The 13,429-nt window shown below is 37.3% G+C and overlaps 1 protein-coding gene across 4 annotated transcripts in view; it reads left to right on the top strand.

The window, feature by feature from the left end:
- The window catches only part of NFATC1 (nuclear factor of activated T cells 1), a 136,149-nt gene that overhangs the window by 48,902 nt on the left and 73,818 nt on the right, over window positions 1-13,429 (top strand). The gene's annotated exons all lie outside the window — the stretch shown is intronic.

Raw genomic sequence — 13,429 nt, 5'->3', positions numbered from 1 at the left:
ATTTTTGTCTTTTTCTACAAGTCTCCAAGGATGTCTTCTTAGTAATTCTAATACAACCAAAAGATTGACTGATGATTCTGTGACTTGATTCCGTATACTTTTTCCTATCTAGGATGTTTTAAGGAAAAATTGAACAGATTTCATTATTGTGTTTTGACTATATAATAGCCCCACCATAAAACAATTACTTAGTTTTCAATCCGTGGGATAATTAAGATGGTATTGATTTTTATTCCCCAACTTTTACATAGAAATAACCATTTTATTCAGAAATATAAAGGCTAATTTATATATCAGATGAGATTCTCTAAATATATAACTTACACAAATTTTTTTAACTTGAATCCCTAAATTACGTTTTTAAAGAAGTGTGTTATCAAATTCCAGTAACTTCAGCATTTTGCCCTTCTAATTGCAATGTGGTTCATCTGATGTTTCCTTCTCCACTCATTTTCAGGAATTGAAACATTATCTTCATTAAAAAATATTATGGTTATGATGTGGTGTTTCCCAGTACTTACTTTTATCCAAATATTTACAGAAATGAAGCTATTAAATATAGCTTCTAATGTTATCTACTCAAAGGACTGTCTCTTTTAAAATAAGCTAACCTTCCTTTTCACAGGAAGGCCTTTGAATGTGTTAATGTAGTTATAAAACATTGTCTTAATAATAATCAACGTACTGTTTTATGATCAACCACCCTTGTCTAATTTTCATCACATCAGGACTGCGTCTTGCCTTCTCTCCCCCTATGCAGACTCTTGATTATTTCGAAATACACCTCCTTTATCTTCACCATTTTTACAAAATCTTGCCTGATGGTGTACAGTGGCTGTGAACTCTAGAACCTCATATCCTGTAAGCTTGATTTTGCATGGAGATTTGGACAAACCTTTCAGTTCTCTCAAACAGTCAAATGAGATCAATTGAGCATTGAGGACAATAAAAGAAACTGGGTACAGCTTGCTACTATATGAGAAGTAGAGGATCTAAAAAGAGACACCTGACACCTGCTCAGTCCTTCTAATTTTCACATCTCCTCTTACAAGGAAAAAAACCCCCATGAGGTTGGCTGTTGATTTTTGTGGTCACTCTTGTCCAGGTCACATTTCCCTCCAATTGATGGGACTGACATTATTAGGAGTTTCAAACTGATCTGGTTTTATCCTCCTGTGACCCAGGGACACAGCACCTATATGTGAATTGCTAATTGATGATTATATAATTATCTCAAAAGTTTCTGCAGGTTGCATCCCATGCAGAAGAATTGCTACTTCTAGGAAGAGTTGCTAAAGAAAGAGTCTTCTAATATCTTTTAAGATCAACCTACAGGTGAAACTTGAAAAATTAGAATATCGTGCAAAAGTTCATTTATTTCAGTAATGCAGCTTAAAAAGTGAACCTAATATATGAGATAGACTCATTACATGCAAAGCAAGATAGTACAAGCTGTGATGTGACATAATTGAGATGATTATGGCTTACAGCTCATGAAAACCCCAAAACCACAATCTCAGAAAATTAGAATATTGTGAAAAGGTTCAATATTCTAGGCTCAAAGTGTCCCACTCTAATCAGCTAAGTAAGCCATAACACCTGCAAAAGGTTCCTGAACCTTTAAATGGTCTCTCAGTCTGGTTCAGTAGGAATCACAATGATGGGAAAGACTGCTGACCTGACAGTTGTGCAGAAAACCATCACTGACACTCTTCATAAGGAGGGAAAGCCTCAAAAGGTAATTGCAAAAGAAGTTGGATGTTCCCAAAGTGCTGTATCAAAGCACATGAATAGAAAGTTATGTGGAAGAGAAAAGTGTGGAAGAAAAAGGTGCACAAGCAGCAGGGATGATCGCAGCCTGGAGAGGATTGTCAGGAAAAGGCCATTCAAAAGTGTTGGGGACTTTCACAAGGAGTGGACTGAGGCTGGAGTCAGTGCATCAAGAGCCACCACACACAGACGGATCCTGGACATGGGCTTCAAATGTCATATTCCTCTTGTCAAGCCGCTCCTGAACAACAAACAACATCAGGACCGTCTTACCTAGGCTAAAGACAAAAAGAACTGGTCTGTTGTTCAGTGGTCCAAAGTCCTCTTTTCTGATGAAAGCAACTTTCGCATCTCATTTGGAAACCAAGGACCCAGAGTCTGGAGGAAGAATGGAGGGACACACACTGCAAGATGCTTGAAGTCCAGTGTGAAGTTTCCACAGTCTGTGTTGATTTGTGGAGGCATGTCATCTGCTGATATTGGTCCACTGTGCTTCATTAAGTCCAGGGTCAACACCGCTGTCTACCAGCCAAAAGCACCAAAACCTGGTTCAATGACTGAGATTACTGTGCTTGATTGGCCAGCAAACTTGCCTGACCTGAACCCCATGGAGAATCTAGGGGGCATTGCCAAGAGAAAGATGAGAGACATGAGACAGAACAATGCAGAAGAGCTGAAGACTGCTATTAAAGCATCCTGGTCTTCCATAACACCTCAGCAGTGCCACAGGCTGATAGCTTCCATATGCCACGCAGTCATTGAGGCAGTCATTGCTGCAGAAGGGGCCCAAACCAAGTACTGAGTACATATGCATGCTTATACTTTTTAGAGGTCCGATATTGTTCTATGTACAATCCTTGTTGTATTGATTGCTTGTAATATTCTAATTTTCTGAGATTGTGGATTTGGGGTTTTCATGAGCTGTAAACCATAATCATCTCAATTATGACACATCAAGCCTTGAACTATCTTGCTTTGTATGTAATGAGTCTATCTCATATATTAGTTTCACCTTTTAAATTACATTACTGAAATAAATGAATTTTTGCACGATATTCTAATTTTTCAAGTTTCACCTGTATATTTTATAGCATAAACTTTCAGAAAAGATTAATCTCTTCAAGAAGTCAATTTGTTATTGTTTTTCTCACGTATTCCCTATGCATGAAACAAAGAAAGGGCAATTGACCTCCCATTGACTTGATAGTGGAATCTTTGGGGGGCTGTATTCAAAAAAATCACTTTTATTTATGCTTGTGTTTTATCCTCGATCAAGATAAATACCTTCCATTCAGCTTTTTTGGATAGGTGATGCTGAAGACCTTAGCTCATCCACTGTGGAAGCGTTTCCACCTAAAAATTGCCTAAATAATACTGAGGATCGATATGGAACCCTAACACTCATTGTTTAGGAGAGAAGATCAGTTCCTGTTGACATCAATAAGTACTTTTGCATAAGTAGGTTCCCTTTTCTGGAGGCTTAAATCAGAAAAGGAAAAATTGTGAGAGATAACTACTCAAAATTCAGCTTTGAAACACATTAACATATGGTATTGTGAAAGGAACCATTGAATTGGAGAAAATGAAAAGTGGACTGGGCAGTAAACTGTGGGTTTGCCTTGAGTGTCAAGAGAAACTTCTCATTGCCAATTGCTGGAGAAGCTGAGCAGAAAGCTAGTGCTATATTCATGTTCGGTTGTGGGTTTTCCGAAGACATGTGGTTGGGCTCTGAGCAGAAGAATGCTCGAGTAGGCAACCCTGTGGTCTAACCCAGCAGAGCCTTTCTTGTGTTCCTATGCTAGTAGCTGTTTAAGTAGAGACAAGAGCTGTATACAATTAAGAGAAAGTTTCTGTTCGTAGTCTGATGCAATCAGCACCAGAGTATGGTTGTAGTTTTCAGCGCTCTGGAACTGAAAATATGGATGTGATCTTAGGGATCTTAAGTTGATGTAAAATTTGTTCTAAAATCAGATGGGATAGGGCTTAAATAAAAGAAAAGTAATATTTATGGAGACTTGTTATTATTTAAAGTTAAGGAAATGTGTTGTTGTTTTTAAAGCAAATGTCTTCTTTAGGCTGTACATAGGGGCTTTGCCAACTCCCATTCAACTTACAAATCATGAAAAAAATAAAAATTACTTGAGCCCAATTCTCAGTCCATGTTCTAGCATGTTTAAGAAGCCCAGTTCCACATTCCCTGGTCATGAAAAGTGGTGTAAGACAGCAGCTGCAAGGAGCATTTTATTCTGGAAGGTTGCCCAAATACCTGTTAAACCAGTCACTGAATGCAAAACATCTCTATTGCTCGAGATTAATAGTTCCTTATGGGCACACTGGCATTAAGATGACTAATATTGTCATATAGGTATGAACAATCTTTGCCTGGAGGCATATCATCATATGCATACATTTTTATTTACCTTGCTGTTTAGATGCAAAGCACACATGTGTTTGAAAACATTGCAATGTTGGATATAAAACATCTGCAATTTTTATTTTAAATAGTTTAGTTGGTGCGGCTGTTAGCCTTTCTAATCATCTTATTTCTGAATATTGCTATAAAAATAATGCTCCCCTAAGTACCTTTTAATTTCAAGATAGTTCATCAATTGGTTCTTGAACCTAATTTTAAAATTTGTATCTGTGGTTGTTCCTTCAAGCATACAATCTGGACCTAGCAGATAAACTCTGGTATTAAGACTTTTCATTTAGCAGAAACTAATCGTTTCATATTTTCCTTTACATTATGGGTGGAAGGCAGTTGGAGAAGAGATTTTAATTCAGAGGATATTCATTACCTCCCGGAAGTGCCTCTGAATTTTTTCAGATATGCACATAAAAGCCACAAATTTCTACATAGACCCCATGGAAGTGATTGAGATTTGTGCTGATTATGCAGCTCCTGCTCATTTCAAGAGTACTTACGCTCAGTGTCAAACTTCATTTGAGACTCAGGAAGCTATATAAAGTCATGATTATTCTGATATGTTAGAAGTTTTCTTCAAACTCCAGTTTAGCATGGTTTACAGATTTATTCTCAACTAATGGTTTTGTTTTGTTTGTGTGTTAGTAACTGTAAAGAATTTACATCCAGGGTCTAAGTCCTCAGTTTCCCAGATGGCAGACTAAGGAAAAGAGTTTTGTGATTTATCAATGACACATATTTACTGTCTAGACAGAAATAGCTTCCAGCTTTTCTGAGCTGCTTCAATAATGCCACTAGAGGCTTCTCCCCAGCTATGGTTCAGTCAAATTGAATAAGCTTCTGTATTGTTACCATCGAGTCCACTGTGTGCACTTTATTTACAAAGTAAATGATATGATAACCCTGGATCAATGTAAGTGTATTTGTAAAGTGCGCTGTGTTAATTTAAAATAGTGCTTTGTTAGAATCGCTTGGAATATGAGTCATAGTTATTATTATAGTGTCATCTGTGTGCATGACACTTTAAAAAGTATAAGGGCAGATCTCTCTCTCCCCCCCTACATACGCACAATTTAGCAGAGCAGGAATAACAAAAAAAGAAGGTACAGTAAAGAATGGTTGAACAGAGGAAATGTTATATGCAATCATTTCACTTACATGATTTTACTTATAGGCTAAATAACTGTGCTTTAAGGATATAGCTGAAAAGTTTAAGTAACATCTCACAGATATTCTGGGAAATATTTCAGGCAAATTTTGACCATTTCTTTTTTTGCCTGATAAAGCAACTACCAGTAGTTCAAACAGCAGATTTGTGAGACAGAAAGAAGAGTATACTTGACATGTTTATTATGTAGCTCTTTTACTAAAATGATCAAATAAATTATCAGTGTTAAGGAAGGGATCATTAGCTGCCTTCTCAGAGTAGCAATAACCAATGTTTCTTTAGATTTATGTATTCCGTTTTTTAAAAAGTTTTATGTTTTCCGTTAGGTTGCCATATCACCATTCAGTAATGCGCAGAATGCTCACCTTTTTGAAGAAGCTCAAATTAGGATCAATCAAATTTGGTTATTGCTGTCACTAGTAATATTTGTTAGCAAAGGTATAATACAGCTATATTTTATAAAATACCATAGGGTCATTTAGAGAGTCAACTGTGATTCTTTTTTTTTAAATTGGTTTTTAAAACAAACATAAACAAACAAAACATAAAAACATCAAATCATCTTCCATATATGTACATACAGTGTGCCGGTTGGTTTACAAATTGTTTTGTGCTTCCATTTCATAGTCTTCAATTATAATTACATTGTATATAATCTCGTATTTTAAATCAATATATTAAATACATTAATATCATTATTCAGCAATCATTTGACTATACTTTTATTCATTCATGTTTTCCAAAATGATCATATTTTACTTAATTTGTTTTATAACAATTCGTATCGTCGTCCCTGATCTATCCTAGAATCATTTTGTAGATATAATTAGAAAAGAATACATCTTTATATATTTATTATTTTCTAAAAGTCTACATATTTCATTACTATATTTTATTGTCTAACCATTGATAGAATAGATCCCAAATTTTATAAAATTGTTTATCATCTTGTTCTCTAATTTCAAATGTCAATCTGCTCATTTCAGCACATTCCAATATTTTCTTAATGATTTCTTCCTGTGATGGTATTTTCTCATTTTTCCAGTTTTTAGCAAATACAATCCTTCTGTGATTCTTCAGGTCTTGTTCTACTAATGTAATATTCTCTGTCAGAAGCATTTAGTCACAGAAAGACTGATAGTGGTACCTTAGTCTTGGGACCGTGTTAGAGAAAGAAAAGTATAAAAATAGAATACATGACACATGGTTCCCGTACTGCCAGCCAGGAACAGTATTCACTCTTCCAGAGCATGTGTGGAAAATGTTTGTGTGTGAGGTGGGGGGAGAGAGCGATATATAGTTCCCTTTCCTACTGGACACAAAAACAACAGATACACAAACGTAAAAGCAATCCTGTAACAGTGGAGAAAATTACAATATTCACTATTGGGAAAATATTTTTCCTGGTAGTTTACATAAATAGTTTCTAAATGATTTCCTAATATATTCCTCACAATGAAGAATGCTAATTTCACCTTTCCAGTCACATAATGGTCTTGTGTATTTATTATAAGTGTTCCATTTTGAAGTTTTATGTGCTTAGCAGAAGAGGGGCGGGACAATTGTTTCTGTAAAGTGTGATAGGAAATAATTTGAGAAATTTAGCAAGTTGGAAATCTTTCTTGGACAGAGGTCTTAGTAAACAAAACCCATCTGAAAACAATGGCTTCCTACTTTAAAAATATACCACTAGATCTATAAAAGCACATAATTATGTTCTTTTAAAATATTAATTCCTATATCATGTTTTATTTCAGACATAGTATGGTAGTAGTTGTGTAATATAATATAGAAAATATTTTGTAGTCAACGGAGAAGAAAGAAAGAAACAAAAAGAAAGTAGAAAGAAAATGGTATCTCTCATATTGGCCATGTTGAATGCAAATAATGAGAGTTTAGATTCGGCAAATTTTTGGGGGTGGGGGGGAAGGTTGGGAAAAACTGATCTACATGCTTTTGCCAGGCTATTGCCAAATGTAAATGCATCTTGAGATTGGTGTTTGATATGTTTGTAGTGAGAACAAGTTTTTATATTGTGACACACAAGTAGGTGGTTTTGACAACAGTTTAATTCTTTTTCTAGGCCTATTTCTGGGCCTGATATAAGTGGCTAACTAAGCACATAATACTTTTATCAGCAAACATCTGGCTTGAATAAGTAGGCTAAAGAATTGCAAGATCTGCTTTCAAATTAAAAACAAAGGGAAGAAGATGTATAGCAATAAATGTCAGAGAAATAGAAACTCATACACTGATCACAGGCTTCTTAGTCAAGAACTGTAGAGCTGAAAAACTAACAGGCCAATTTTCTGCTTTGCTACACAAAGGAGCACCAGAAGTTTGAAGCATGTGCTAACACTTGCTGTATATGAGCAAGAGTCCTACTCGTCACTTGGACTCAGAACTGGAATAATAATAGCCCTGTATTGTACCGGTGCTCTCAGGAAAAAACTTACTGTCTATGTCAGGTCTGCAGGTTGGATTCAGCCTACGGGGTGCTTAGATCTGGCCCACGGGCCCAGCCTGGAAACAGCAAAGGACCGGCCTGCAGTGCCTCTGCCAGCAAAAACAGAACTTGTGAGGGCCACACGTAGTCCTCCCGAGCTCTGAATTTGCTGGCAGAGGGTTGTAGGAGGCTGCCCCAGCCAAAAATGGAGTTCGCAAGGGCTGCATACAGCCCTCCCAATCTCCTTTTTCGCTGGCAAAGGTTTGCAGGAGGCCATCACAGCCAAAAATGGAGATTGAGAGCCCGTTTTCTCTGGCAGAGAACTCAGGCCGCTACAGGCGCCCCGACACAAGTGATGTCAAGCTGGCCACCCACACCTTGGCTTCTCTTACCCCAGATCCCAAGGGAAAACACAACCCTGATGTGGCCCTCAATGAAATTGAGTTTGACACCCTTGGTCTATGTCATAGAAACCTTTTTAACCTTTGTAGGTAACATTTCTAAATTAAGCCTATCGTAGATGAACTATGCCATAGTTCTAAAATGGTATCTCTTCTTGAAAGTCTCAAGTGATGATGCTCCCACAACTTCTGAGGGCAAGCTGTTCCATTGGTTGATTGTTCTCACTGTCAGAAAGTTTCTCCTTATTTCCAGGTTAAATCTCTCCTTGTTCAGTTTCCATCCATTATTCCTTGTCTGGCCTACAGGCGCTTTAGAAAATAGCTTGATCCCCTCCTCTCTGTGGCAGCTCCTCAAATATTGGAAGACCGCTACCATGTCTCCCCTGGTCTTTTCTCTTCACTAGACTAGCCATGCCCAGTTCCTGTAACTGTTCATCATATGTTTTAGTCTCCAGTCTCCTAATCATCCTGGTTGCTCTTCTCTGTACTTTTTCTAGAGTCTCAACGTCTTTTTTATAGTGTGGTGACCAAAACTGGATGCAGTACTCTAGGTGTGGTCTTACTAAGGCTTTATAGAGTGGTATTAGTACCTCACTTGATCTCAATTGTATCCCTCTGTTAATGCAATTTAGGATTGCATTAGCATTTTTGGCTGCTGCTGCTGCACACTGCTGGCTCATATTTAGCTGGTTGTCCATTAAGACTCCAAGATCCCAGTTATTGCTATCGAGCCTGGTTTCACCCAGTCTGTATGTGTACTTTTGGTTTTTCTTGCCTAAGTGTAGGATTTTACTTTTCCCTATATTGAATTTCATTTTGTTAGATATGATCCAGTGTTCTAGTGTGTCAAGATCCATCTGGATCTTGGGTGTTTGCTATTCCTGCCAGCTTAGTATCATCTGCAACTTTGGTAAGTTCCCCTTCTATTCCCTCATCTAAGTCGTTAATGAAGATATTGAAGAGTACTGGCCTACGTTCCTCCAAGTGACATAAAATACAGAAATGGATAAGAGGTGATTTTTGTCAAAGACTTTTTTAAAAAAATTTGTCAAGAATCTGTCTTCTATGTGACATCATTATGTATCTTTACATTATGCATCGGAAACTGAGCCTCACATCGTAGATGTTGCCCATAACTCACTAGGAAATCCTACAAATCATAAGAAAGGTATCAATGTAGTAAAATGATACATTTTTCCTCTCCTCTTGTGGCACTTGAATTCTTGAATCTTGCTGAGAACAGTTAGAAAAGGAGTCCCATTCATCCTGGTTATATCAAGTTGGAGTAGATGTGGACCTTTGAACTTGAGCTTTAGCTCAAAGAGGTGTTTTTTTTTTTAAATTAATGCAGCATTATGATTGGCTACAAGCCATATTTCTAAGTAGTTCATAAGAATTCATTTAAATAATACTGTTTTCCATTTTCCCACTGTATATTAATACCTGTTTTATATGATGCAGGCAGTTCAGCAGCTGATACACAAATAATTTCAAGATGGACAATGTAACAAGTCTAGTTATTAAAATTTGCACATGTATTTAAAACCCAGTTTTCCTGTGTTAATGTAAATAAACTCTAAGGGAAAATGCCATCCCAGGCTGCACACCAGTTTAAGGCTTTCTGTGTATGCCTAATGAGCTTTACATTGACTCCATGTAGTGATTTCTGCATTTAAGCAATGTTATGTTATATCCTACTAGTACAGGGGTGGGCAATTATGGCAACTTTACACCTGTGAATTTCAACTCCCAGAATTCCTGAGCCAACATAGCTCAGGTTTTGAAGTCCATAGATCATGGTTGAAGTCCGCAGGTTGCCATAGTTGCCTACCTCTGTACTAGTATGCAAGCCTTGTCATTGGCCAAGCTAGAGCCAATTAGAGCCATGGCGGAAGTTGCAGCCAAAACCTTGAGGGCACCCAATTGATTGGCTTTGTAACACAACTTGAGTTAATGAAGCTTTGCCCATGCTCCCAACTCCGCATTACTTGTAGAGTGAACGACCCCCGTTTCCTTTCCTTATTCTTTGCTTTCCAATTTGTAATGGCAGTTCTTTCAATCATCACAAATAAAGATTTTCCACTATTCCAAAGGCTCTTGTTACTGCTTCATAGACAAGAAAAGAAAACAACCAACAGTTTCCTTCCATATTGCCATGTTTCCTAACATTTTGTGGGGTTGAAACCACCTAGTGCAATGGTTCGTGTAGAGAATGTAACAATAGAATGATGTGTTGGCTCAGGAATCTCCTCACCACACCCTTATCCATCCCGCAACCTCCCTAATAAGAAAAAAAAACCTCCACGCAACAGTGTTTGGATACTGATACTGAAGACTTCTTTTTAATTACCCCCTTTAAAAAAAGGTAACATTGTTTGCTATATTTTTGTAGCTGTTACTTGGATAATTAGGCAGCAAATAAGCTTATTGAAGTTGTACAGTTGTACTTTTAACTAGAAAAAAAAATCACCTTTGCTGTCCTTACATCTGTGGGTTATTGTAAGATATTAGAATTTACAATTTATTCAGATGTAAATTTTGCATAAACATAAAAACTTGGGTTAATTTTTTTTTGAAAAATAACCCAATTTGTTGAATTAATAGTTGCAATATCACTCAAAAGTTGAAATTTTCATTAAGTCTCTAGGGGATTATTGTTATTAAAAAATACTACCTCAAGATAAATATATTTTAAGAGGGATTCCACTCTTAATCCCCATTATATACAGTACTTTATACAGATATGTTAATGAGAAGGTCTCTATACCAAGTTAAAGTCCCTCAACAGCAAATTGAGATCATATTATGATTATAGTGGGCTTTTATTTTAGTATCTATATTTTTTTGAATAGGACCTTCTGTGAATATTTTATTGGAAGGGAGACTAAATGTTGTTGCACTTCTGAAATCACAGAAACTTTTAAAATCCAGGTATATTAAATGGGGATCTTTGTTTCCAGCTGCCAAACAGATTTGGTAACGAATAGATCAGCGATTACCTTTTGATCTGGAATCAATGAGAAATTGATGCTGTGGAGTATCTCACATTTGAAATTAGTAGGGAAAGATATATTCTTGGATGCTTGATGCAAACAAGGAAACAAGAGTTTGAAGCATTTGATTTCTGTTGGTTCCTTTAAAGACCTTGAGAGATTAAGTTTTGAATATGACTCTCTGTTAACGTTAACTTGGCAATATATACAACTGAAACATGTTGTGGCCTGAATTCTTTAGCAACATCCAAAGTTCCCATAGAAGCAAATATCTCAGGATTGAAACGTGGAGTTCTTGGTGCTCTCTGAGCTTGGTTGTTTGCTTGCAGATGTTTTATTACACAATCAGATAATATCAGCAGTTCAAGGAATCTGCAATATTAGGATCCGTAGGAGAATTACAGCAATTCAATTTTATAAAAAAATAAAATAAAATGAACGTGTAATACTTGAGTTATGACTTTAATGGGGCCTGTGCATCGAGGTTGTAATTAGAGTCACAAAACAGGTTGGTCACATGACCGACAACCTTTTTTTATGGCAATTGTTAAACCAATGGAAGTAAATGCCAGTTTTTGGCAAAACTGATGTAAAATGCAGAATGCTACAAATGGTCATAAATGTGGCACAACTGTTGATCATCCTAATAGCGAATAAGAGTAAATTTGGAGCTCCTTCAGAATTAGGGAGGAGACCTACCTACCAGTTCCCAGAAAGGCAGTAAAAATAAAATAGAAAGTTGAGGAAGATTCCTCTTCCTCTTCTGTATTGGACTGGTTGTAGATAGGAAATAGTTCAGTTGCCAGAATTATTTGTAACCCCATTCCTTTCTACTTAAGTCTTGGTAAAGAGACCCTGAGAATCATGCTTGTAATAGGAATTACTTCTTATTTTAGGCAGATGCCAAAGAAATAACTCCCTGGTCGGGGAAGGCTGCTTCAGAGAGTAAAAACTCATCCATCCTTTTTCCTGTTAAGCCCAGATGAGAAAGAGACAGAAACAACAGCTCCAGAGACGGAACCAAACACAACGCAAGCTTGTTTGTTGATTGACTCCAATACTGTGTTTTAAGCCAGTTTCCCTCTTGAGATGTCATTCTACAGAAGTGCTGGGATGGTAACTCCTAAACCTAGATCCTTCTTATAGAAACAGGAGGAGTTTCACTCCAAGGACTTCTGGTAAACACGTGGTTGGGGAAGACGTCTCTAAGCTGCTGTCCTAGTCATATCTGGGAAGAGGTCCCATTGAATTAAGTAGGCATAGTCACATGTTTGGCATTACCAGGCCCAGCAGAGATGTTGTTACATTGTTTTGGTTTTCTGCATTGTCAGTGTTTGGTTGCATTCTGGTTCTCCAAACCAACAGAAGATGAGCTATGGGTACATAGGAAAGACTAGGATTTTTTTGTCCCCTGAACCAGGGGTCTCCAACCTTGGCAACATTAAGACTTGTATACTTCAATTCTCAGAGTTTCTCAGCCAGCTGGCTGAGGAACTCTGGGAGTTGAAGTCCACAAGTCTTAAAGTTGCCAAGGTTGGAGACCCTTGCCCTAAACAATCTTCACACTAACCAGGAAGTCACTTCCAAAAAGTGTGACCCTTCTTTTCCCCGTATACCATCCCACCCAAAGGTAGCTGATACAACTATGGGAGCTACATGCCTTTGTCTCACTGTAACTTCACTTTCATGATATTTTGCTAGCTCAGGTCTTTTATGAATGTAAGTGAATATAGTGCCAATTGTGCCAGCTTCAATGGGCTTCTGCGTGCAACAAAAGGCTTCTCTTGGCAGAGCTCCACTGTGTGCATGTCAGAAGCTCCTGTAATACGGCTCGCCAAGAAGTAGCCAGACACTAGTGCAGATTGAACTACTTAGCTGTGGTTTTCCTCTTCCTTGCCTCTTCCAATCACTTGTTTTCATTTATTATGTTTAAGCATCCCATATGTTATCGCTAGGAGGTTCTAGCTGGCACTTTTCTCTTTCCTTAAAGTTACAGTTGAAAAAGGTAAGCAACAGCTGTATAAGCTCAGTTAAAATGGTCTCTCTGAATATTACACAGAATATGCAGCATGCAAAATGCCCTGAATGGAGTTTAAAATAACTGCTTTAAAAATAGTGAGGTAATGCAAAGAAGTCTTCAGACTTGGACCCCATAGGATCTAATTGCTTGGATACCTAAAAATGTGGTGCAAACTTAGACTTATTATCATTTGCTAGTTTCCTTTA

Source organism: Pseudonaja textilis, chromosome 3 (assembly GCF_049901715.1).
Source record: "Pseudonaja textilis isolate UNSWEBS1 chromosome 3, rPseTex1.2, whole genome shotgun sequence".
NCBI lineage: Eukaryota > Metazoa > Chordata > Lepidosauria > Squamata > Elapidae > Pseudonaja > Pseudonaja textilis.
The sequence above is the reverse complement of the archived record's forward strand: the minus strand, read 5'-3'. Positions and strand labels throughout refer to the sequence as shown.